A 26529-nucleotide genomic window follows, 5' to 3' on the forward strand; every position below is an offset into this window, starting at 1 on the left:
CTGCCAGAGTTGATGGAGAGTTCATGATGGGGGAATTCATTAGTGGTGATACAACTTCTTTCTTATTTGTGAATGTGTCATTATGTGCATCGGTTATTCCAATATTAACCATGTTATGAGGACAGGAGTCTAAGGCCCAGATTAACTAGTTTTTAGTGTGACATTTTGCGCAACACAAAGATTCACAAAGTAATGCATGAATTCAGAATAACAAACAAAATCAGATTTGTAACACATTTACATGCTTACGGGCTTTCCTGGTGCTAAACAAGTCTGGCATTGTTTTGCTTGAAATTCATGGAAATATATGTAAAGAGGGCATGGAAGAGTTTTTCCACCACAAAATGAAGATTAATCCAGCACTAACACAATTTACAAAAGTCACGCAAATCCCCAGGAAGTAGCACATGCATCATTTGTGTCAGAACAATAATGCACATTCAAAGCAGGGCCAAAAGTAGTCTTAACAAAACAAAGAGAGACTGCAAAAGGAACATAATAGAAGTATTTTTCATAAAGGAAGCCAAATTGAAGATAATAATTGCAAGACATAGGTGTTGTCTAATTGCGCAAGAAGGAAGAAGACAACGTAAGGAGAACGTTTTCAAACAGAGGATTTCATTGTTTGACCAGCGTGAGGAAAAAATACTAAAGAAATATAGGGGGTCATTCTGACCCCGGCGGTCATGGACCGCCGGGGCCAGGGTTGGCGGGAGCACCGCCAACAGGCTGGCGGTGCCCCGCAGGGCATTCTGACCGCGGTGGTTTGGCCGCGGTCAGATGCGGAAAACCGGCGGTCTCCCGCCGGTTTTCCGCTGCCCATTAGAATCCTCCATGGCGGCGCAGCTCGCTGCGCCGCCATGGGGATTCTGACAGCCCATACCGCCATCCTGTTCCTGGCGGTTCTCCCGCCAGGAACAGGATGGCGGTATGGGTTGTTGTGGGGCCCCTGGGGGTCCCTGCAGTGCCCATGCCAATGGCATGGGCACTGCAGGGGCCCCCGTAAGAGGGCCCCACTTTGTATTTCAGTGTCTGCTTTGCAGACACTGAAATACGCGACGGGTGCCACTGCACCCGTCGCACCTTCCCACTCCGCCGGCTCAATTCTGAGCCGGCGTCCTCGTGGGAAGGGTCTTTTGCACTGGGCTGGCGGGCGGCCTTTTGGCAGTCGCCCGCCAGCCCAGTGCAAAAGCCAAAATACCCTCAGCGGTCTTTCGACCACGGAGCGGTATTTTGGAGGGGGGAACTCTGGCGGGCGGCCTCCGCCGCCCGCCAGGGTGAGAATCACTCCCATAGACTACTCCAGGACATGATTGTATGTCTCTTTCACCAAATTGCCCCTGCACTTGAACCAGCCACTACAATTTCACATGTCATACCAGCACATGTGAAATTTATGTCAGTGCTACATATATTAGCCTCTGGATTCTTCCAGAATGCAGTAGTCGCAATGGCTGGTGCGTTACAGGGTGCCTTTTCTGCCTTCCTGCCAACAGTTCTGGAAGTCATATTGAGCCTACCACTGCAGCACACCAGCTTTCTCAAACCTGGTTTACAAATACAATAAGTAAAGCAAGGTTTTCACCAAGTTGCACATTTCTCACGTCATTGGTGCAATAGATTGCACTCATGTCAACCTGCACCCACTCTCTAGAACAGCAAATCTGTACAGAAATCGCAAACAGGAGTACTCAATCAATGTAAAAGCCATTTGTGATGACAAATACTGTTTCATTAATGTTGTAGCCAAATATTTTGTCTGTGCACATTACTTCTTCATATTTTCGCACTCAAGAATCAATGAACAGCTCCAAAGTGGAGTTTAAGATCAAGGCATACTGCTGGGTATGAATCTGTGTCTAAGTTTATAGAAAAAGTAGTAGACATTTTTAAAAATCTTTGTGTGAGGCCGATATTTATAAGCAGCTTGTGCTGCCGGTGCATCTCTCTTTTAGATGCACTGTCAGTGCAGTCCATATCTACAAGGCCACACAAAGCCCCTTTGATTGGTTTTACATTGCCTTGCAGATATGGAGTAAGGCAATGCAGCGCAAGTGACTGCATTGCCTTACGCTGCCACAAAGAGACATTCCATGTATGTTGAGGTGGGTGTTCTCATGCAAAACCCATGGGGTTTGACGCATTCCTAGATTTACAAGATTTGTAAACCTGGGAATGCGCCGAAAACCTAGGCCTCCTCAGGGAGGCATAATGGAGGTGCAGCAAAAAGAAATACCTTTATTTTGTATTTCTCTTCATTATTTTCCTTTTTCTGCATGTGCTGCACTCTGCAGCACACATAGAAAGAGGAAAACGCCTCTTGTGATTGTTTTTGTACAGGAAGGTGTCCCTTTCCTGCACCATGGTAGCAGTTAGGGAACTAGCATCATCATTTTTGATGATAGTTTGGCGCTTTGCAGGACTAGCATCAAAAATGTTGACGCTAATCTGCAAAGCACCCAGAAGCCCATTGAAACCAATGGGAGCTCCTTTTAACGTCTCCTCTGAGCAGGCATTAAAAGTCCCGGAAAAAAAGATGCCAAGAAATCTTTTAGATTTCTTTGTGCCATTTTTTCAGCGCCCCTATAGGGGAAACGCCCCCCTTGCATACATTATGCCTGGCACAGGCATAATGTTGCGCAAGGGGTTACAAAGTGGTGCAATGCATGCATTGTGCCACTTTGTAAGTATGTTGCAGTGTTTTTGGCCTTCCAACGCCACAGTAGCAGAAAAAAATGACGCTAATTTGGCGTTGTAATGGTGCTAAACCCTCATAAATCTTGGCCCATGTCTCTTGTAATTGCTTTGTTGCATGAGAAGTAGTCACCATCATCTCTTCATGCAATAGTCAGGCTAAATATAACATTAATTTGCATGAAGTATCCAGGTTAATAATTCCTAACAGTCCACATGGGTTATTTTAATACTGTACTAAACTTGTTGTCCTAAGGCGATCAAGTATATGCTCTCAAACCATGTATTATGACTACATTTGGGAATTCAAACAATCATGCAGAAGAAGCTCACATCATGGCCCACAGCAGGACAAGAGTTATATTAGAGCATTGCTTTGGCATATTGAAATAAATATTTTGATGTCTTGATCTATCCGGTGGACGTTTATTGTACAGGCCAACAACAGTATGCAATATGATTATAGCCTGTTGCATCCTATACAACAGCAGTTAAGGGGGGAATTGAGCTATTTGAAGAAACAGATATTTACCACCATGCCAATTATGCATGTTTTACCAAATGTTGAAATGGATTCACAAGAAGGACATAAAAGAAGGAATGCAATTGTAACTAATCAATGATTTTGTTTGAACCAATTTAACCTACACACAACCTACATATCATTTTTCAAGTAGTAATTACATTATGTGACAGACAATTCCAGACATATCAAAGTTGAAATCCTATAGTGGTAGTGTGTAAAATATAAAATAAAGCTCGGTCAAAGTATCAAGTTAACAAGCAAGTGTCGAACATACATTTGTGTAAAATAATGAAAGCAATAAGAAATTTGAACTGTCTTTGTGTCAACTTCCTAACAGCCAAGAATGTAATCAATCAAACAATCAATCAGTATTTGTAGAGTGTAGCTCACCCATGTGGCGTCTGGGCACTGTGGTGTGAGATCTCTGTCGAAAAGCTGGTTGTGAGTTTTTTTTCTGTAACCCGCAAAGGAGGGTGCTGTTTGAAGGTGGAGGGCAGGATGTTCCAGGTCTTGGCAGTGATGTAGGAGAAGGAATGGCCATCACTGTGTCTGCAATGGATTCAGTAGGTATGTGCAAGGGCTAAGGAGGAGGAGGACAGGTGTCTGGCAGGTTGATGAAAGTTCAGTCGGCGGTTGATGTAGACCGGTCTTTTATCATGTAAGGCCTTATAGCCCTGCATGAGGATCTTGAAAAGGTATTTCTTCTGCAGGAGGAGCCAGTGGAAGTTTCAGGGGTAGGGGGTGATATGAGTCCATTTTGGGAGGTCAAGGATGAGTCTAGCTGTCACATCCTGTATGGTCTTGAGTCTTTTGAGGAGTTGGTTGGAGAGTGCGTTGCTGTAGTCGAGGTGGCTGGTGATGAGTGCCCAGGTGATGATCTTTCTTATATTGACTGAGATCCAACTGAAGATTCTGTAGAGCATGCAGAAGTTGTGGAAGCAGGAGGATGTGACTATGTTGATTTGCTGCTTCATGGTCAGTTCGAAGTCGAGGATGATGCTGAGGTTGTGTTCTTGGTCTGCTGGTGCGGGTGTGCGTCCGAGTCCAGCTAGCTACCAGCTGTGGTTCCATATAGATGTGTGTCTCCTGAAGATCAGTACTTGTCAGAGTTGAATTTGAGGCAACTGACTCTCATCCAGTTGGCTACATTTGTCATGGCATCGCAGAAGTTTGTTCTGGTGGTGGGGGGGTCCTCAGTGAGCACGCGGATGAGTTGTGTGTCGTCTGTGTAGGATATGGCGTTGAGATGGTGGGACCTGATTATGTCAGCAAGGGGGGTCATGTAGGGCTGAGAGCTGATCCTTGGGGTATGTTGCATATGATGTTATTAGGCTTGGAGGCAAAGGGGGTTGGGCAGATGCTCTGTATATGTCCTGTAAGGAAGGAGACAATCCACTTAAGGACATTCTCCTGTATGCAGATGTTGTAGAGTCTGTTGATAAGGGTGTGGTAGGATATGGTGTTAAGTGCTGCTAAGAGGTCGAGGAGGCTCAAGGCTGCAGTCTGCTCACAGTCGATGAGGGTTCTGATGTCACTCCTGGTTGCGATCAGTGCAGTCTCCATGATGTGGTTGGCTCAGAATCTTGACTTGGATATGTCAAACAGATTGTTTTGTTCCAGGTATTTGGTGATCAGTTGGTTGACGGCCTTCATGAGTACTTTGGCAGAGTAGGGGAGCAGAGATTGGTCAATACATTTTGAGTTCACTGGGATCGGTGTAGGGTTTCTTTAAGATGGGTGTGATCTCTGCATGTTTCCATCTGTCCAGGAAGTCTGCCGTGGTTCTGGAGGTGTTGAAGATGCTAATGAGTTCCATGCTGATTTGGTTGGTTTCGAGCTTTAAAAAATGGTGGCCATATTTGATACAGAAGAGTAGGGTGTACAATTCCATTATGTGATGTGTTACCTCCCACAAATGCTGCAGGAAGATGCTCAAGTGGGTCAGAGGTACCCTTTGAAGAAGCGTCCCAACAGATGGTGCCTGGTTGCTCATTGGGTCACAGCAGGCCAGTTGCACAGAGAGATCGATGCACCAGGTTTCGCACAGGTGGGCAGACATCATTGCAAGGGAGCAAGACCGACTTCATGACCTTGGGATCGAGGTGAACAGACAAGTTAGTAAGTACAAAGTTAATGACAACAGGGTTTATACACTGTGATCTGTTGCCATGTTTGCATCACAAAATTGACACAAACTACTGTATCATCTGATTTTCCACTTTTTTGTGTTCTTGGCAAATCTTTGTTTGCACAGAAAAATCATGTTGTAGTTACACAATGCAGCACATATTCCTTCTTTGCATTACATAGTGCCAAAGGTATAATCCATCCTGGCATTTTGACGATAAACCTGATTATCAAAAATAAGTAGAGAGTGTCATGCATCCAAATATTGCACCCATGACAAATAAGGCCTGTCACGGAGACATGCTAACGTTTGGCCTTCCAATACCAACCCAGCATGTTTCCTGCACTGTACAGCACACATAAAAAGTAGGGAAAGGCCATCTAGACATAGGATATTGTACTGCAATTATATAGGTCTAGCCTCAAACACATGGTAGACTCACCCAGACAGCCTTGCACTATGGTGCAAAGGTTTGTTGTGACACACAGCTGCTTGATTTTGTGCCGGTGCTAGTGGGAGGGGATGAGAGGGTCATTTGTCTGCATATATGCTGCTCACCTGAGCTTCCATTCTTAAACAATGCAGCACAACATTTATTGTGGCTGCACTGATTTGCCTGAGTAAATTAGTATATCTGTCCCATAACTGGTAATGTGTGAGGTCTATGTTTTAAGAATAGTTTACTGAAGGAAGTATGGATTGGTTGTTGTAGACGTATTGATTCAATACTCAATGTCATCCAGTAAGTCCGATTGACATGTATTGCCCTTGGTAGGTTATGCTCATATATACATCATAAGATAAACAATAGTACACATAAACATAGGAAATTAGGGGATTAGGCATATCAACAGCAGAAGTGTAAGGACAGATGGTGATACGTGCATCAAAAAACACATGTACATTTTGTAAAAATAACTTTTGTATGCATCATCTAATAATCATGACAGGAGGACTAGAGCCCCAAGACCCCAGTGAATTCACCAGAGGTGGAGATGAAGGCGAGTGATGAGCACCAGTCAACCATACCCAGAATTTGTTGAGCAAATGTTAGGACCTGTAAGGTTATATCATGCAGATTGTTATAGCACAGACATACACAAGAGGGTATCCTGGCACTGATCAGGTGTTTGTCTAGACAAAGCGTAGGCCTTTTGAGTCTAGGTGAAAAAGCCAGGCAGTGGACTGCTTAGGGAATTGAAGAACTGAGGAGGTGGCTCAAATGTGTAGTGTCAGGTTGTTCCATACTTTAGGAATGATGTAGATGAAGATAACACGTTTTCACTTAATCTGTGCAAGCAGGAATCAAGATGAACCTATCATCCAACCAGAGCAGTGAGTCAAATACTCAAACCGCAACTCGCCCTTGACCCAAATATTACATTACATCATGTTCCCAAACCAGGCACCAACTTCTCCCAGAGTACAACCAATAATGGTCCAATATTTGTGAATTTCAATTGGAGGGGCACCAACAAAGTTCATAAAGGAAGTAATCATCCAAATGTTTTGCTCTAATGGTATCTTTTATTCTCTTCAATATAACAGACAACAGCCAACGCCTTTCATTCACCACCTGTGAACTTCCTTAGGGCATCACTATTTTTGTTTGCGCAGAAGTTTGAAGTTTCCTATTACACCGCCTGCAAGTTTTCAACTGCATATATTACCTTATATTATTTGTTCAGTCAAAATATATTAATTTCAGTTTGAATCAAATAGCAGCCATAGTAAGCCACTCTGCATCACTGCTTCCATTTCTAAACACTTAGACAAACCCCATGATGGCTGTTATTTGATTATATTGAATAGAATAAAAGATCCCATTGGAGCAACACATTTGGATGATTACTTCCTTTATGAACTTTGCCGGTGCCCCTCCAATTGCAATTCTCAAGATTAACATATGTCTCTGGACTGTGTGAGAAAGCTAATGCTGTGCCAGTGTAATGTAGTGCCTTGAAAGTTTGTCTGGGGATTTTAACAAGTGAGCAATTGTGTGTAGGAAGACATGGCAGAACCACCTTGTCTGGTGTGTGTGTGTGGTGTAGGAGGAGTTTTCAGAGCAGGCAACAGCCTTCGGATGAATGTTGTGCCAAATGCAGTAAAGAGGGGCATTCCTTAGTCCTCCTTGCTCCTGTTGAAGTTATAGGTGATGTGAATCTGGCTGCAGATTGGAAGCCATCTCAATTCAAGAGTTTGTACAGCAGCCTCTGGGTCTGGAAGAATCAGCGGGGTACAGAGTTGCTCATGCTTGAAATGTGTTGGTTCCTATTGTTGATGTGTGTGGAGCCCTATGGTTAGGATCTCAACCACAAATTTAAATTACACGCTTGCCCATGTCCTACTTGAGACAGTTGGACTTTATCCAGAAGGCAGTGTCAGTCATGCAGGCATTGTTAATGATCTAGGTATTGGGTGTTGTGTCAGTGATGAAGATGACAAGTTTGGAGTTGTTGGTGGAAGAGAGTACGTTGCTGTAATTATGGCAATGATGCAGGCTGGAATGATCATCTACATATTGAAGAGTGTTGGGCTCAATGAGGATCCTTGCAACACTACTCAGATGAGGTTGTGGTCATCCAAGGTGTATACTGTTAATCATCTGACTGAGTGGGTACTTGTATGCAGGAATCAGCCAATCCATCAGAGTACATGTCCTTGGAATGCAACGCTTTGGATGTATAAATTAAGATTGGGTGTTAGACTGGGTGGCAAGCTGCAGAGAGGTCTGGGAGGATGAGGGTGTACATTTGTAAGTAACTACGTAACATAATACATGTAATCTGATACTTCTTTAGCAAACATAGATAGTGCTACACAGCAGCTGCTGATAAAATGGAAGCGCAAGGAGGACCCGGGAGGCGTGGCAAGGGCAGGAGCCCTTTAAATTTCATATCGCGCTCCCGCCGTCGCAGGAAGCGCAAGGAGGACCCGGGAGGCGTGGCAAGGGCAGGAGCCCTTTAAATTTCATATCGCGCTCCCGCCGCGCGGGACGCGCGTGGGCAAAGCCCGGGCCAAGGGCGGGCCCGTCCTTGCCCGTCATTGCCAGGAAGAGGCAGGGCAGGGCCACCCCCCTGACATTTATCCAAAGTTGCATGGACATGCCAATCTACACGTATGGCTGCCTGAAGGTACTGTGTTGATACTTACTCCTAAATAGGTCCTTTTATAGAGGGCCTTTGGATCGTATTCTCCACCTATTGTTGCAACGCTCTTTCCATTACCCGATAAATATTGGAGTGGGGCCAGGCTGGGCCTCTGCCTTTTTTTTCTTTTTTTTTTAATTGGCAAGAGGTCTGCTTAGATCTATAGTGGCAGCTTAATCCATGGGAAAACGCAAGGCATCAGAACCCCCAAGGGGAAAGATGAATTCTGTAAAAAAACTTAGGAATGCGGGTGAGAACTGCACGATAGGTGAAATAGACGATCTTATTGAGGAGGTAGAGTCACTACTATGCAGTAGGACCACTATTCGGGAGGGTCCCGACAAAAAGATTACCTCCTATTACGCGAAGAAAATCAAACCAGTGGAAGATAAAGCGATAGAGATCGTTTCCCAGCAAGAGGGGGAGGCACCATCTGATGTCAGGACTGTTAGCCCTAGGGTTGCTGCAACTAGACCCATGCACCTATGCACCATTGATAATGGTAGGAAGAAGATCCATATCCAGGAGTGCGAAGTTAGGTGCTCCAATAAATATACAGTCTTGGCAGAACTTGATAGTGGTAACATACAGAATGCACAAGAGGGGGAACCCGTGGATGAATTACACCCATTTATCCCAACTGTACAGATAGATAGTGAAAGGATCACTCCTTTCAATTCAGAACCAGGGAACCCTCTAAAAAATAAAACAAGATCTATAGCAGATCTTTATGATCTAATCACCGGATTAATCCAGGAAGTTAGGGATTTGAAACTTGAAGTCAGAACCTTAACAGATATTGTGGAAAAGGAGGGGGGTAGGGGCACCAATAGAGGCCAATGCGAAAGGGAGTCCCCCCCCATATCACTTCAACTACAAGGTAGACCCACATATCCGCAAAATTCGATTACTAACCCTAACCTTACCACAGCTACAGCCAAGATTGTACAACAACCACAGGGATGCACTATAGGGGTCAATGTGGAACATATTGGTTCACGCAATTCCCAGAGAAGAAATGATAGTAACTTATGCCAAGAAACAGGGAAACCACAAAGAGATCCCCGCTTGGTAAGAGGACCCCAAAAAGGAATTTTGGAACTTACTTTGAACTCCTATCCCCAAGCATCTAATGATCATAACAAAAACACCATATGGAACCCATACTCTGAGGAGGATAGGTCTCCTACTAGGATCAATGTTGTCCATCTGTTAAATGTTCCAAAATTACCCTTAAATAGCAGAGAAGATGAGGACTCCTTAAAAAATAAGCTTATACATTGGATCAGGGCTAAAAGACACTGTTTATCCATAATTCGATCAGATATTAGGGGGGCAGAAAGAATCCCTGGAGAAAGGGGGAAACCTGACGTTATTGCATTAACACTCAAGGATGGAAGATTAATCAGAGGTTTGATTGACATGGAACAGAGAACCCCCGCCCCTAATTCCAATGCTATGAGGTTTAGCTTGGATCCATTAACTACCAAACTTCGAGCACAAAGGCATAAAACTTAATCATAATGAGGGGCTGCAAAAGAGAAACTATGATTCAAACCTTGAGAGAGTAGATTGACTAATCCAGATAGATCAGGCACAAGTGGAACCCAATGGGGACCCAATAGTAGGGGAGCCCCATGAAGGGATTGATCTCCATGCTATAGGGGCAGGGAGCGCAGTGGAGCCTTTGTATGGTAGGAAAAATTTAACAACTTACCCGAGCCATACTCTCAATGCCACAAGCCTAAACGGAAGGGGTCCTATCACCATGATTTCATGGAATGTAGCTGGCTTAAAAAATAAGCTTATAGACCCCGAATGGCAGGACTATATTGATCGACACCATGTCTGTCTCTTCCAGGAGACGTGGCTTAAAGATCCACCGTATAAAGTAGGATATAAAACCTACTTTATCAGTCCAACTTCAGCTGCCAGAGGGAGACCGTCTGGGGGGTTGGTTGTATGGGCGAAGATCTCATTAAATGTTGAAATACGCATGCAAGCCACTGAGTCGGAGGACATTCTATGGTTGACAATGGGAAAAAAAAATAAGATAATAACCCACTTGTTTAATGTATATATAAGACCTAGAAAGTCAAACGTGGAGTCTCCTGAAATAACTCTACTAGACAAGCTGCTCAAAAAAATTCCAATAGGTGAGACAATTATGATAGGGGGTGACCTTAATTGTAACTATGAACCTATAATTGGATTCGAACATTTAGCAGAAGAGGAAGACCGAATGAGAACAATTCCTTACCTAACAATAGAAAAAACTGTCCCAGGCACAGTGGCCGCACTGCAAATCATGAGCCTTACATTAAACCATGGACTGAGGGCATGCAATGGCAGAGTGGGTGAAGTCGGCCTTAATCTGGTTACTTTCCAGAGAGGCAACTCAACTTCAAAAATAGATTACATTCTGCATAGTATAAGCACATGGGAAAGACTAGCGACCTTTAAAATTGATAAAAGAAGGCATAGCGATCACTTCCCGCTAATAATTGAATTCAAGGCCCACTTCTTAGATTTGGACTCGAAATATATAGAACATGATAAGGTGGAGTTACAACCCACCCTCAGTAACAACAGAAGGGTTGTAAAATGACCAGTAATACTAGGCAATCAGGTCACTATGATAAACATTTATAACATATTTTCTGATCTCTTGGAGCCTTATGCAGAAAATAAACCTAGTGACATTCCTATTACGGCCATCCACCAGTCATTGAGCACTATGTTAAGACCTGTCCTGACTAAACAGTTACAGAATAAGCACATAAAGGAGAAGGCCCAAACCACCCCTAACAGTCCATGGTATACTATCAAATGTAGAGAGAGGAAAAGAGTACTGGTAGAGGCACTAAAGCAAAAAAATCAATTAGCCATACAGCAGGCAAGGGTCAGTTATAAGAAAACGCTGGCTATTGCCCAACGCAACTGGGAGGACCAAAAATGGCAAGACCTGCTGGTAGCAGCGAAAAGCAATGATGCAAGAACCTTCTGGAAAATAGTTACCCATGGTAGCAAAGAGGGGATATTTACTACAGACCATCACATAGACCCCAAAACATGGGTTAACTATTTTACATATCTTTACTCTGACCCTCTCACCTTCGATCTCTATCCCTCAAGACACAAAACCCCAGTTGCTTGGGGTATTTTACCCGAGTTACAGTTTAGTCTGGAGGAGACGGTGATTGCCATTGAAGCAATCAAGCCAGGAAAAGCCCCTGGTTTGGATAAGATCCCGGGGGATCTATTCAAACATAGCATAGAAATCTGGGCACCTTATCTAAACCTTCTAAGTAATGCTATAGCAAGGGGAGGCCCAATGCCCGAGACATGGACAGGGGCAGAAATAATCCCAATCCACAAAAAAGGATCCAGGGAAGACCCAGGGAACTATAGACCAATTAGCCTCATAGACGTCACACAAAAAAATTATGCTAGACAGATCCTGAATAGATCCAATATCTGGATAGAAGAGAACAACATAATGTCTATATACCAAGCAGGCTTTAGACAACAGACCAGTACAGTTGACCAGGCCTTTAGCCTATTGACAATAATATGGAAATACACTAGACTAAAGAAAGGCCACCTGTATATCGCGTTTGTGGACCTGCGCGCAGCCTTTGATCTGGTGCCGAGAGACTCCTTATGGGCAGCATTAGGAAAACAGGGCATGCCGGGGAACCTCCTGGGCCAGCTGGAGAGGCTACATGAAAATACATTTGCAAAGGTCCGGTGGGGGCCAAAAGGAGAGTTGACAGACCCAGTACCTATCAAGAGGGGGGTGAGACAGGGCTGTGTGCTCGCCCCAACTCTTTTCTCTTTATACATCAATGATCTGGTTCATTATCTGAAACAAAGTAACCACGACTCACCAAGATTGAATGATGATCCAGTCCCCGCCCTCCTTTTTGCAGATGACACCATCCTACTGTCTCAAACCCCAATGGGCCTGCAAACTCGACTAGATAAATTCAGTGAGTGTTGCAGCTTGAAGGGGTTAGAAATAAATGCAAACAAGACTAAATACTTAACTGTTAACCCTCACAAAGCACTCAAGAGAAACATTTGGATTAGAGGGCAGGCACTGGAACGAGTTAAAAATGTCAACTACCTAGGGATACTGCTTGATGCCAAATTGTCATGGGCGCCGCACATCAACAAAGCTGCTATCTCCTTAACTCTTGGCTCTATGGCAATTAGTAAAAATTATAAATGTTCAAGGTCGAGTACTGTGTCACCAGTATTCGAGATCTATAGGTGCAAAGCACAGGCCGCTGCTCTGTATGGCGCAGAACTCTGGGGATTCACAAAACTAACTCCATTGGCCACTCAGGAAAATAATTTCATGAGGGGGGTATTGGACCTCCCTCCATCGACTCCGCTGATTCCCTTAGCCCATGACACTAATATGAAACAAATAGGCAAATTGGCAGCCCTGAGGCCCCTGCTCTACTGGTGTAGACTTTGGACAACCCCTGAACTGATCCAATACAGGCAAGCCTTAATTGAGATCATGGGCTTGGACAAGACTATTTCCCTCCCGTGGCTTTATTATATCAGGCAAAGCTTTTATAATTTAGGGCTGAAAATCTACTGGGATGAACCGCATATACTCACAACCCAATCAAAGATCCGACTAAAGCAAGTATTTTGGGACTTCATCTTTAATAGCCCTTTTCATAGCAAGGATTCAGGTAGACTAACCTTAAGTTTTCTGGATTTTAAACCACTACCGAGCGCTGAGGAATGGATTGATACTATTCAACATAGACGAGCAAAAGCTTTATTTATGAAGTATCGATATGGGATTCTCCAGGTCAAGGCTTTTACCTTCAAATGGGGTCTCCTGAATGGGAGTAATCATGAGGCGACCTGCGAGCTATGTAATATGGAGACACCAGAAACGACGGATCATGTCCTTTTAAATTGCATTGCCTACGATAAACTAAGGAAGAAATGGATCCGACCCATCTGCAGGAACGTTGGAATCAGGAACTACAATGAAGCTGCCAGATTTTTGAGATCCAGCTCGATACCATATGTTGTTTTTGGTATAAGCCGGTTCTTAATAGCAATTTCATTCATCAGAGACAAGGCGGGCCTGAGGTTGTAGGCACTCTAATTCAGGCAAAACTCCCAAAGTCAACCTATGGTCCTGAAATCGATAACTGGGAGTCACCCTCTGCAATTCAATGGCCTTGGGACCTATAATCGGCCAAAGATATATCTAGCTCAGGGGACACTGTCTATGCCCGGGAGGACCGTAGCTACTGGGAGGTTGATTAAGTTACCTAGAATGGTCATTGTCACCTATGAAACTTGTTCCTGGATTCTGATATTTATTTATTTTTATCCCAAAAGGTCTCCTCCTAGTTAGGCAAACAAGTGCCTGATGGCACGGGAGGTAAATTTTATGGGTTTTACAAATTAAATACTGTAATCGATTTTTACCTACTGTTTTTAAGATCAATATCAGATAACTTGTTTCTAGTAGATAAGTGAATATTTGCTGCTGCTAGAACAATGTGCCTTTTTGCATTACTCGATCGTATATGACCTCTAAGCAATATAGGCACGTAAGAAAGAAAGGAATCGTTGGGCCCTAGGGATTGTTAATCACTTTTTAAAAATTAGTTAAATAACCCCTCACGTGATGATGGTATCTATATTGCTAAGATTGTAGAGGCAACTTGAACCTACTGGAGGCAAATAATCATTTAAAAGCATATATCCTACTTTCATAATGGTTACATTTTGAGCTAGTCCATAGTTAATGATACTACTAGCAAGATAGCAATTTTAACTGTTTTTTGTATTAAGGCTTATACTTTAGGGGTATTTTATAACATTTTATAACATTTATATGGCGATCTGCATGATGATGTGTACTGTATATTTTATAGTGTGTTAGTGATTAATTGTTGATTTTTAATAACATTTATACCCATAACTCGCCTATTTGTATTGTATGGCCCTGAGGGAGCTTTGGTCTCGATCAGTTTTTAGTGTTTCTTTGTCCTTCTTCTTTTAAAAAGTGTCTTTGTTCCTTCTAGAAATGTAAGAATTTTGTCAGTATGCTTTTATGGTATTGTTTTACCGAAATAAAGCTGTAAAGAAAATGGAAGATGATGCTCCAGCACATAGAGGAAAAAGACACATTTTCACAGTGCTACTGAACTGCAATTTGAGCACAAGACTGCAAAGGCCCAAGAGCATCCAAAGGTCCCAGGACCAACAAAAGCAACACTAATGATAACACAAAGGTCCGTGTCTGCTGGGACAAGCCATGGATCCACTGTTGATGTGGATCTCAATATACACTCAAGCAGAGTGACACCTACATCCTCGGGCTGTGTCTCATGCAGAAAGAACACTATTTTACTATGCAACCTCTTGCGTGAAGTCAGAATCATGCTGAAGGCTGTGCCCACATGTGTGAAGATAAGCACATACATTTTTCCACTATTTGCTAAAGGTGTGTTATTGTCACTTGTGTTAGAGTAGGATTGTGTACTTTTATGTAACTGTTATGACTAAAGTTAACAAACAGGAGTTTTCATGACTTACATTAAACTCCTAACTGCAATAATTGTTTCCTGTCTCTCATTTTTTGCAAATATTTATTTTTGTTGCAATCCACTCCAACTTTTTGGACGTTCAATGTGTGATAGGAATAGTAAGTGAGGGGGATCATGTGCCATACCTTCTGCAGTTTTGCCAGAGATTGGCATTCTGGGTCACATAACTTGGGTCTCTGCATGTACAACATGTATGGATTGGCACTTTTGCACTAAGTGATGCTAACTCTCTCTCTCTCTCTCTCTCTCTCTCTCTCTCTCTCTCTCTCTCTTTCTCTCTCTCTCTCTCTTTCTCAAGGCTACAAGTGTTGGTATGTACTTGAGGGTAACAGCCAGTTATGTTGGACAATACCCAGGGATCTGTACCTATAACATGGGATAAATGTATCATACCAAGACAATTGTGTTTGGGTTTGAGATTTATTGTAACTGATAAATTACATGAACTTGTACATCTTGTGGATCCAACTGAAGCTAAAGCAGAGGCTACATCGAGATACTTTGAACTGAAATGAAATCAATTAACATATTAATTATTTGTAACTTGTCATTCTGGATTGATTTGAACAGACAGCCTACAGCATTATGTCATTTATGACATGAACATATTTGACCTAGTAATTTGCTACAGTCTCTTGTCTATCACTTTAAGTAATTTCAATATACATTAATTAAGATCTAAAACAATGAATTCTCTGGCAGTGATATGTTGAGGATGCAAATTGTGTGCTGTCTACATGACAAATGCAAACAAAATTTACTGAGCACTGCATATCACACTACATCAAATTGTACAGCCATATTTGACATCACATGGCCGTGAGATGAACAGATGAACAAGTACCATCACATATCAAAAGTGTCTACTAATATATCTGTCTTAATATTGCTAAACACCTTTTGAGGGTTTGAGTGATTTGTACAATTATATACAGATTCATTTTCAGCGACACACTTGGCCAACTACTGTTTCAAAAATCAAGTTTATCAACATAATCATCAAAACTGATGTGTTACTGTAGTCCTCCCTCAGCTTTTTCAACATATATAATCTTCATCTTCTGATTGAGTATCATGTGATTGTTTTGGGCAATCAGTATGTGTAGGCTTGGGTGTTGGTGTTGTCTGAGAAGATGAGGCCACAGAATTACACTATCTTTTGGACTGCAGCAATTCTATTAAGTGTAGAAGCTATGTGTACATGACTTTTGAACATCTTTACATTGAAATCTATGATTAATTTCACATCTTCTGTCAGGTCATTCACTGAATCAGTCATTTTGAATATCATGTGGTTGGATTGTGAAGTCATCTTAAATATATCATTGCTACTTGAGAGAGATGAAGTTGGATCTTTCATGATTTTTTGATTGTTGACATCCATATTTTTATTAAAAGCCAACACGTCTTCCTGTATATCCATGAGGGAATTGTTCATACCACTGAAAAAGGAATGCAGACCTTCTGTTTTGTCAATCACTGCTTTGCTCAGATTTAGACATTTTGGCATGTTTTTGAAACCACCATGCAAGTTAAAGAATCCTTCCTGCACTTCTTCACCTGTGATCTGTGTGGTTTTTCCTTAAACTCATCAACTTCCAAAGTTTGGGTTGATCTGTGTCTGCATGCCTTTCTTGTCCTGTGAGGAGTGGGTTGCGGCTTCTCCTGTGTGATTCCAACATTGCCACTTTAGCCAACAGTCTGCTGTGATGGTGTTTTGAAGTCTTTTAATATGATGTACAAGGTATAGTTATCTAGGGGATCCATGTCGGCACATAAATCCTCATTTGCATGTCCATTATTAGGTGGTTGGTCAGGCACTGTACGAATTGCTACATAAAGGAGATGGGAAATCATGATGTTCATGTTACGTTTTTACACCTAGAACATGATTAAAAGTATGCAATGTTACATATATCAAGTATCATTTCAAATGCAATGTCACAGCAGAGTGGATACTTATGGAGCATCAGATTGATCATGTTTACCTTTCTATGCAACAGATTGCTTATATGTATCACAAAATATGTGTATTAGTTGCTACTGACAAACTGATGACTCTGTGTGTAACATGGGTTTGTTGGTCAACTGGGATGTGAGACCTGGTCAAATAGCAAACACAATCATTGTCAGGGTGAGGCAAAGGTCAACCCTCAGTATACTTTCCATCAAGCCTCGAGTAGGTTGACACATACCATTTAAGCTTGACTTAGATGCAAAGTGTCAAAATTATTATATTGCAAGCTGAAACTGTGGAACCAACATAGGCTGCAATGACATAGCTGAGACATATTTTGTGCTACTTATATAGTTGCCACAATCAGTGCAGTCAGCCCACTAGTTGCTATTGATTTTCAGGTGCTGGGCATTGGTTGTGCCATTCTTCAATGCAGGTGTCATTGTAGGCCCTTGAAATAGGACTTCAGATGATCCTCAGACAAAACACAAGATAGGTGACCTCTAAAAATTCCATTTGTGAACCTATGTCTTGAAACAACACTCCAGGTGAGTACTACAAAAGCAAAAAGGTGGTCTGATCACCAGACTGAATCACAAAATTCTAGAAGCCACCACTAAACACTTGGTAAATATTCACAAGATTTGGCTTTAAGCACTCAGCACTCAACAGACTGCACTGCATGCAGTGGATGAAACGTGAAGGAGAATATTTCAGACATAGGAACACCTTCTCACTGCATCTCTCTTCACTAGCGTTATTAACAGCTCAAGATTACAATCATTGCAGGTGTGGGGTCGGATATCTGGTTGTGCCTGCAACACAGGTGCTGGGGCAATTGTTTACTTATATAAACTTAGACAGAGCGATGGGTGCAGAAGGAGATGCAACTGAGAAAGAAAAAGGGAGACACAGATGCACACATAGGGTCATAAATGAGAGTGACCGACATACAGATAGATAGATAGATAGATAGATAGATAGATAGATAGATAGATAGATAGATAGATAGATAGTTAGATAGATAGACAACTCATGTAAGTATTAAAGTACATGTTTTAGATGATTGGATGTGCAGGCCACTTTGTTCCAGAACTATGTTCACTACTAAGACCTCTAAAGCACACAAAACAATGATGGCTCAAAGGCCTGGTACCCTGAGCAGACAGGATGCATATATGTATATGTCTCTGTTACTATAGTATCGATGCTGTTGGGACATAGGTACAAATGCATGATCTGCATACACAGGATACACACACTAGGTCTTTCTGACAACAAGGGAGTGGAATTTTTATATTGTGGGCATATATTTTGTGTAAGTGAAAGTGTTAGACCTGATAGCCTTAGGATGGTCACCCCAAACTTTTTACCTACCTCCCTCCAGTTTTTAGATACTGTTTTTGCTGGTTTTAAGACTCTGTGCACTTTATCACTGCTTACCAGTGCTAAAGATCACATGCTCTCTCCCTTTAAAGATGATAACATTGGATCATACCCAATTGGAATGATTTCATTTACTTATAAGCCCCTAGTAAAATGCACTATATGTGCCCAGGGCCTGTAGATTAAATGCTACTAGTGGGCCTGCAGCACTGATTGTGCCACCCACTTAAGTAGCTCCTTAACCTTGCCTCAGGCCTGCCATTGCAAGGGCTGTGTGTGCAGTTTCACTGCCAATTCGACTTGGCATTTAAAAGTACTTGCCAAGCCTAAAACTCCCCTTTTTCTACATATAGGTCACCCCTAAGCTATGCCCTGGGCCCACAAGGCAGGGTGCTATGTAGGCAAACGGCATGACATGTACCTGTATAGTTTACATGTACTGGTAGTGTAAAACACATACATTTGTTTTTACACTGCTGTGAGGCCTGCTCCCTTCATAGGCTAACATTTGGGCTACCCTCATATACTGTTTGAGCGGTAGCTGCTGATCTGAAAGGAGTAGGAAGGTCATATATAGTATGGCCAGAATGGTGATACAAAATCCTGCTGACTGGTGAAGTTGGATTTAACATTACTATTTTAGAAATGCCACTTTTAGAAAGTGAGCATTTCTCTGCACTTAAATCCTTCTGTGAGATACAATTCACTCCTCAGACACACCCCAGACACAGGATACTCAGCCTCACTTGCATAAATCTGCATTTTGAATGGGTCTTCCTGGGTTGGGGGGTGCAGGGCCTGACACTTACATGTCAAAGGACAGTAGCGAACAGCCTGCCAGAAACGATGCACAGCCTGCATCGAGGTAAAAAATTCACCGGACGCCGAACCGGAACAACGCAGCTCGACTTCGCAACAAAAAGATCGACGCAGCACCAGCGTAGCAACCGGAAATTCAACGCACAGCCCACTGGATTGACGCACAGCTGAGCCGGAACGACACAGCCCGACTTCCAGAGAGGAATCGACACAGAGCTTGCCATGTGGTAGAAATTTCCTCACAACACCCACCGGATCGACGCAGCTCCTGTGACTTCATCCTGTCAGTACCGGAAATCCATGCATCGTCCCCTGGGCATCCGAAAACCCTGCAACCCGAAGAGGCTCCACGACCAAGCGCCGGAAATCGACGCACAGCCGCCCCTGTGTGAAAACTAAATGACACATCGCTGTGTGCGGCCCGAGAAATCGACGCACAACTCCCTTTTTTCCACGCATCTCCTCCTCTGCGGTTCTTTGCGGGGATTTTGAATGCAAACCAGATACTTTGTGCTTGAAAGAGACATTTATTGCTTTTAAAAGACTAAAGACACTTTATATCACTTTTACAGTGATATCTCAACTTATACTTATTGCATTTTAATCGTTTTGACCTGCATCTTATCAGATAAATATTATATATTTTTCTAAACACTCTGTGGAGTATTTTTATGGTGTTCTACTGTGTTATTTCAGGATTTATTGCACAAATACCTTTATACATTGCCTTATAAGTTAAGCCTGATTGCACAGTACCAAGCTACCACAGGGTGGGCACAAGATAATTTGGATTGTGTGCGACTTACCCTGACTAGAGTGAGGGTCCTTGCTTGGTCAGGGGGTAACTAGACTGGCAACCAAATACCCTATTTCTAACAATAAGTTAGTACCTTCACATGTTTAGGCTCACCCATGTCACAATCTCTCTCATGGTTAATGCATGTTGAATTTTGGTTCAACTTGTACTAAGCGCCATTTTGTCACCTATCCTACACGGTGCATTGCACGGATTATACAAATATGGTCATTGTTTTTTCGGCTTTTGTTGCAATTAATACAGATCTATTGGTACATGTGATCTTATTCATTAGTGTGACATTAATACTAGTGTTCAGGTGTGAAATTACTGTTGACATTACTAATATTTCATGACTTTTGGTGACATTTTAAATGATTTACTAAGATGTAACATCATATATATGGTGCAGACACACTTACTAGTAGTTGATTTGTCCACAATCTTAGCTGGCCTGTCAAACAGTTGCGGACTGATTACTGATGTCCCTTGCTCCTCCATTGGTGTTAGTGGTACATGGCGATCTGGCCCCCCCACCTTTTGCCATTGCACAATGACAGTTGTGTGCCAGTTTATCTTTTGTGTGCCTTTTGCAGTTGTGCCACCTTTTTTTGACCTTTTCAAATGTTCACACTATTGGGGTTACTGCGTTATTTGTTTAAGGATCTCTCTCCATAATGCTGTCTTTTTGCCTTTTCTTTGCTCCTTCATGTGAGTATACTTGAGATAATTCTGTCACCGCTTCTGCCATTTCATCATTGTGTCTTTGCGGATCTTAGTTTTCTGCTCTGTGTTCCATTTTCCCTTGGTAAATCAGCTTTGCGTTGTCCATTTACACTTTTGCGCTGCCTTGTGTCATTTTATTTACAGTTTCTTTGATGCTATGCTGTTTTACATGGTGATGCAATTTCTGCACTGGTGTGCCTTCGCGTTAATTTATGTCATCAATATGACGTTGGACTGATGTTGCTAACCAGTGCTAATGTGGCACTATTATCTTTGGCACAAAACATCACCAAAATTTATTTTAGTAAATATTCTCTCCCTCCAGATTGTATGGACTGCCTGGCCACTGCGTTTTTTTGAGTGATGATGGTGGCCATGTGGTCAGGGTGGTTATCATGGTGTTAGTAAAGATGAGCATGAGAGCTGTAAGTGTGGAAAGGTTCATCTGGGGCTTGAGGTTTTCATAGATGCTTGTAATCTTGTTACTGAAGAATAGGGACAGCTGGGTGCATAGGGAATAAAAAGGGGTTATACTAGTGGGGCTTGCTGACAGTGAGGTTAAGTCTTTGGCAGCATCCAGCGTTTATGGGCAAGGTTTTCTTGGTGCTTTTGGTGATACTTTTGATGAAGTCGTTGAGCGTGGACCACTTGGTTGCTCTGATTTACTGATGGTAGCATCTGAGGGATTTTTAGGTTGTTTTGTCAGTGTCATTCTGACTTCATCTCACTCTTTCTCACCACTATAACCAGACATGGTAGGTAGTATCACTGAGTTGGTTAACTAAGTCCAGTCCCACTATTTCTTATTCTGCTGCTTGTTTAACTAGTATCATTTTCAAAGTGTGCAAAAGCTATTATGTGGTAAGTAGAGAGTTGGACCTGGCCCTTTTTGCGTATTCATCCCAGAATTTTTGCCTCCTTCCTCCTATTTTTTCTGACCTCCCGCTGTTGGCTCTAGGACTCGGAGCACTTTACCACTGCTGATCAGTGCTAAAGTACAGGTGCTCTCCCTTCTAAAGATGGTATGATTGGCTTACACCTAATTGGCATATTTAATTTACCTGCAAGTCCCTTCTACAGTGGTATTCCTATGCCCAAGGCCTTTAAATTAAATGCTATTAGTGGGCGTGCAGCGCTGCTTGCGCCACCCACAGAAATAGCCTTTCAAACCTGTCTCAGGTCTGCAAGCGCAGTGCCTGCACGGACAGTTTACTGCCACAGGGACCTGGCACCTAAATTTACTTACCAGGCCCAGCACTCCCCTTTTACTACATGTAAGTCACCCCTAAGGTAGGCCCTAGCAGCCCTATGAGCAGGGTGCTATGTATGTAGAAGGCAGGACATGTGCCTAGTAGCGTGGCCTGTCCTGGTAGTGACAACAGCCTATTTGGTTTCTCACTGCTGTGAGTACTGCCTTCTCATAGGATTGCAGTGGAAGTGCTATGCCTTATGTCTAGGGGGGTATTGTCTGATTTATTAGGGATAGCATAGGCATGTTTCGTATGGTTGTAATGGTAATGAGAAATGCTGCTTGCTGGTGTAGGTGAATATTTTATTATCATTATAGAAATGCCATTTCTAGAAAATTAGCATTTCTCTGTGCTTATGACTCTGGTGTTTTGCAGCTTGACTCCAATACACGTCTGGGCAGAGTGACAGTTGGGCTTTGTACATACTTTTTAGACAGCCTGTAGACAGGGAGGGTGGGGGTGTCACTGAGGAGCATCTGCATTTTGAATGGTCTTCCTGGGCTGAGAGAAGGGGGAGGCGGGGCACTCGGGGCACACATGCATCTGTAACAGCTGTGCCCTGTCCTCACACAAAGGTCACGCTCACCCTCTACTGATGTTTGGAGCCTGTGCTGGAGGAGAGAGGGGAAACTCCTAGAACCTGTTTGTAACTGGTTGGGTCCTCCTCTCCCCTCTTTGTTAAAGCTTTGCAAAACTGAGTATAGTGGATTTTTCCCAATTAAAACACAAAAGAAACATTCTTGTAACTGGACTCAGAACGCTGCTGGAGGGACTCCCCGGAACCGCCTTGGACTGCTGCTGCTGTGCTAACCTGTGACCTAGTGGGTCTCTAGGAGGATCTGCCACTGACTGTATCTCCTTTGTGCTGGCCTGTTGCTGGGCCCTGCTGCCCTGTGCCTCACTTGTGTCCCCCAGGGGCTGGTTGCTGTGGCCCCTATCCTATGCATCTGCTGGATTCTTAGCGCGAGGACAGCGCTGTGCTGGGAGCACCCCCTTGTTTGACCCAAGCACATGGTGAGCACTGAGGGATTCCCCCTCTAAAGCTCATGGTGAGTGCAGTTGTCCATAAGGAAGGAGAAGGTCGGCGACCCTTTGTGATCCTTAAACCACACCCCGAGGGTGCAAACACAGCCGGAGGAATCCTCAGGGGTGTGACCAAACCATTTGTGCCTCCTCAGCCTTGGAGGCCCAACCAGAGAATTACCGTAGCGCTCCTTGCGACGGAGCGAGGACTCCCTCCATGTCTCTGTGGGTGGTGCTCCCCTCATAATTGGAGTAGACCGCGGGGCAGCTTGCAGGGTGGGATGGGACCCCTCGCTTGAGGCACCATCCATGCCAAGCCCCCTTCCGTCCGCTTTGGATGTCTCTTTTGTTGCAAAAGGAGCATGTGGGTTCCTTCATGTTTGGAGTTCCTGGGATACTGTAATAAACCCAAAAGGAGCACAGGAGCTCCTGTACAAATCATTAGTGAAGCATGTCACCACTCATTGGTTATCATAAGCGTAAGTGCTTTGATTGTGATGTCAGGGAGGATTATTTCAATCTGTGCCATATAGGGGGTTTCCATGATGTGTGCCTACCGAAAGATAGCCTGGCATTCATGATAATGCATTTTTTATGACATATGCCTGTTTGGTGATGATTTAATGACATGTACATTACTTGAACAGTAATGTTTTCCTGACTACTCCCTGTGCTGCAGAATAATGAGTAACCTTTGTGTCATATGTGACAACTGCTGATTTCTGCAGAGTAACAGTATTTCGTAATGTTCTGACAACTGCTTGGGTAGCAGGGTATTACTGACATGTTGTGTTAGGTCTAGTGATGTTGTGTACAATACAACTTATTTTTATATAACTCGATGTTGTGTTCCCTTTGTGGTGTATTTATTGCATCATGTGTTGTGTGTGTTGTGCAAACGCTTTAACAGTTCCTTCAGGTTAGGCATGACTGCTCATGCCAAGCTACCAAGGGGGTGAGCAGGGGTTATCCTGAACGTTTAACTCCCTTGCCCTGACTAGAGTGGGTGGGTTCTGCCTGGCTTAGGTGCATACCCTAGGCAACCAGAAACACCTTTTCTAACATCAACCAACTGAATTCAGCAGCAGGTTGGCAAATTAGGTGGAAACAAGGAATGTTTCCAATTGGCTCATGAAAAGGGTTGGCTCTCCTTAGGTACACACGTTGCATGGAAAACTGTTCTCTGCTTTACATTAAATCAGTGCTAGAAACTGCCGCCCTAATCTAGATTTCCTTAAACTGGGTGTCATAACCAGGAAGGCATTTTGTGACCTAAGAGGGTGAGGTAGCCAGTACCAGGTGAATATAGAAGACATACATATGATCTTTGTTCTACATCGTATATGGATTTGTGACATAAACAGAAGGCCTTGAACATACACCTTTTCTGAATCGGGAGCCAGTGAAGTGTTTTTAGCTCACAGGATATGGGGAGGAAATTTCTTTAGGCCCAAGACTTAAAAGGCTGCTATATTTTTGAGACCTGGACTTTATGTGTCAGTTGTTTTGGTAATTCCACTAGCAATATACAATAATGCATCCTTGTGAAAATTAAGACCTGGGCACAATCCTTCCTTGCCAGATTCAGAATGAAAGGAATGATTTTTCATGACTCCTAAAAGGCAGAAACCTGAGGAACATAGCTTGGTAGCAGGGTGGGGGAAAAGTTCATTCGGAAACAGCAATCACCACCAAATTACATGAGGTGAGGGGGAGTTACCAGTTTTGAGCCCCTCTCTATTTAGGACCAAAGATCACTAATTCTGTCTTGTTGCAATTTAATACAAAAGAGAATGCCAAAGGGAGAATTCTTACAATAAAGAGAACTTTCTTCAGGGTTTCTCATTGCTTGAGCATAAACTGAATCTATTCAGCATTAGTGTGATTGAAAACTCCAAGGAATTCTATAATATTTTCCAGAAGAGCCATGCACAATTTAATGAGTGTGGAGTTTATCACAGAGCCCTGTGGAGCACCAAACAGTAGAGGCTTCGCTGAGGATCCATAGTAGCCCAGCATCACCGATTGGATCCGGCCCTGTAAAAAGGATGCAAGCCAGGCCTTTTCCTGCGATTCTGGCTGCCAAAATTGTTTGGAGTAAAATGGAGTAGGAGGCAGTTCAAGGCTGCAGATAAATCTAGTAATATCATAGCCACCATTTCATTTCCATCCAAGGTGTGTCTGATGTTGTCAGTGGCTGTGGCAATGAACGTCATTTACGAAAACCCGATTGACCTTTGTGCAAATACCTATAGGATTTTAGATGGCTAATGAGCTAGTTATGGACCTTTATCTCAGTCATTTTGGCAAACAGAGGCAGAAGTGGGATTGCCTGATAGTTGATTGAGATTTTAGGGTCTAAAGAAGGCTTCTTTAAAGGAGGTGAAACAATGGCTTCCTTCCATTCTGACTGGTAGTGTACTTGACAGTAATAAATAATTGCAGGTTTGCATAAGATATTGCAAGAAGACTGAGCTAGCTGACTTTCTTCAATTATTGTAGTGGACAATCATTCATAAAGGAAGAAGAGACAATTAAGTCAACATTTTTTGATGATTCTGATTTACTAATAGGGTTAAAAGTGTCTCAGACTGGCCTATGGGCTTGGGAGGGGTTTTAACCCCAACAGATTCTGCCTCTAGAACCGGAGGGATGTCCTACACCAGGTTAATACTTTTTCTGTGGAAAAAGGGAGATAAACTGTTGCATAAAAACTATGATAGTTTGTGAGTTTTTATCTGCTTCTGAAGTTGAAAAACGTCTGCTGCTATGTGGTTTTTAGAATCTGAAATCTATTTTTGAAAGAACTCTCCTTTTGATTTCCTGATATTTTTAGATGAGGGATGAAAATGGGGAAGGTGTATTCCAAATATGGTTTGTAGCTTTTCCGGCATAATACTTCAAGACTTTTGAAGTCTTTTTAGTGTTTGCAATTCTTCTGTGCACCATTGGGCTGAGGATTTATCACGTCTAGTATTCAATTCTTTTATTGGTATCTTGGACCGGCAGAGATTACTTTTAGTTCTCCATGGCATCAGAGTTGTGTGTATTGGGGTGTCCATTTGGACAGTGATGCGGAAACACTGATCTTTGGAGCTTGTGACTGACACTGATATTGGGAGTCACATATCAACTCTTTTATTGGAACATGGGGGATAAAGACACACAGTGTCACTGAGAAGGGCACTCAGTAATACACAAGGTCACTCGTACTGGAACAAAAGGGCATAGAGACATCAATGTATGAAAACATAGACTAGATCTGTGAGATAAACTGGAAAAGCATAGACACTTGGACCAGGGGCATAAGAACAAACATCAATTGTCCCATCTAAACAAAGTGGTTCCTTAACCTCTTAGCTGCTGGGCCTTACCCCCCCCAGTGCTGAGCCCTTTTTTGGCTATTTGGGGTAGTTCGCGCTAAGGCCTTCATAACGTTTTGTCCACATGAGCTATCCACGCCAAATTTGCGTCCTTTT

Source organism: Pleurodeles waltl, chromosome 9, assembly GCF_031143425.1.
Source record: "Pleurodeles waltl isolate 20211129_DDA chromosome 9, aPleWal1.hap1.20221129, whole genome shotgun sequence".
NCBI lineage: Eukaryota > Metazoa > Chordata > Amphibia > Caudata > Salamandridae > Pleurodeles > Pleurodeles waltl.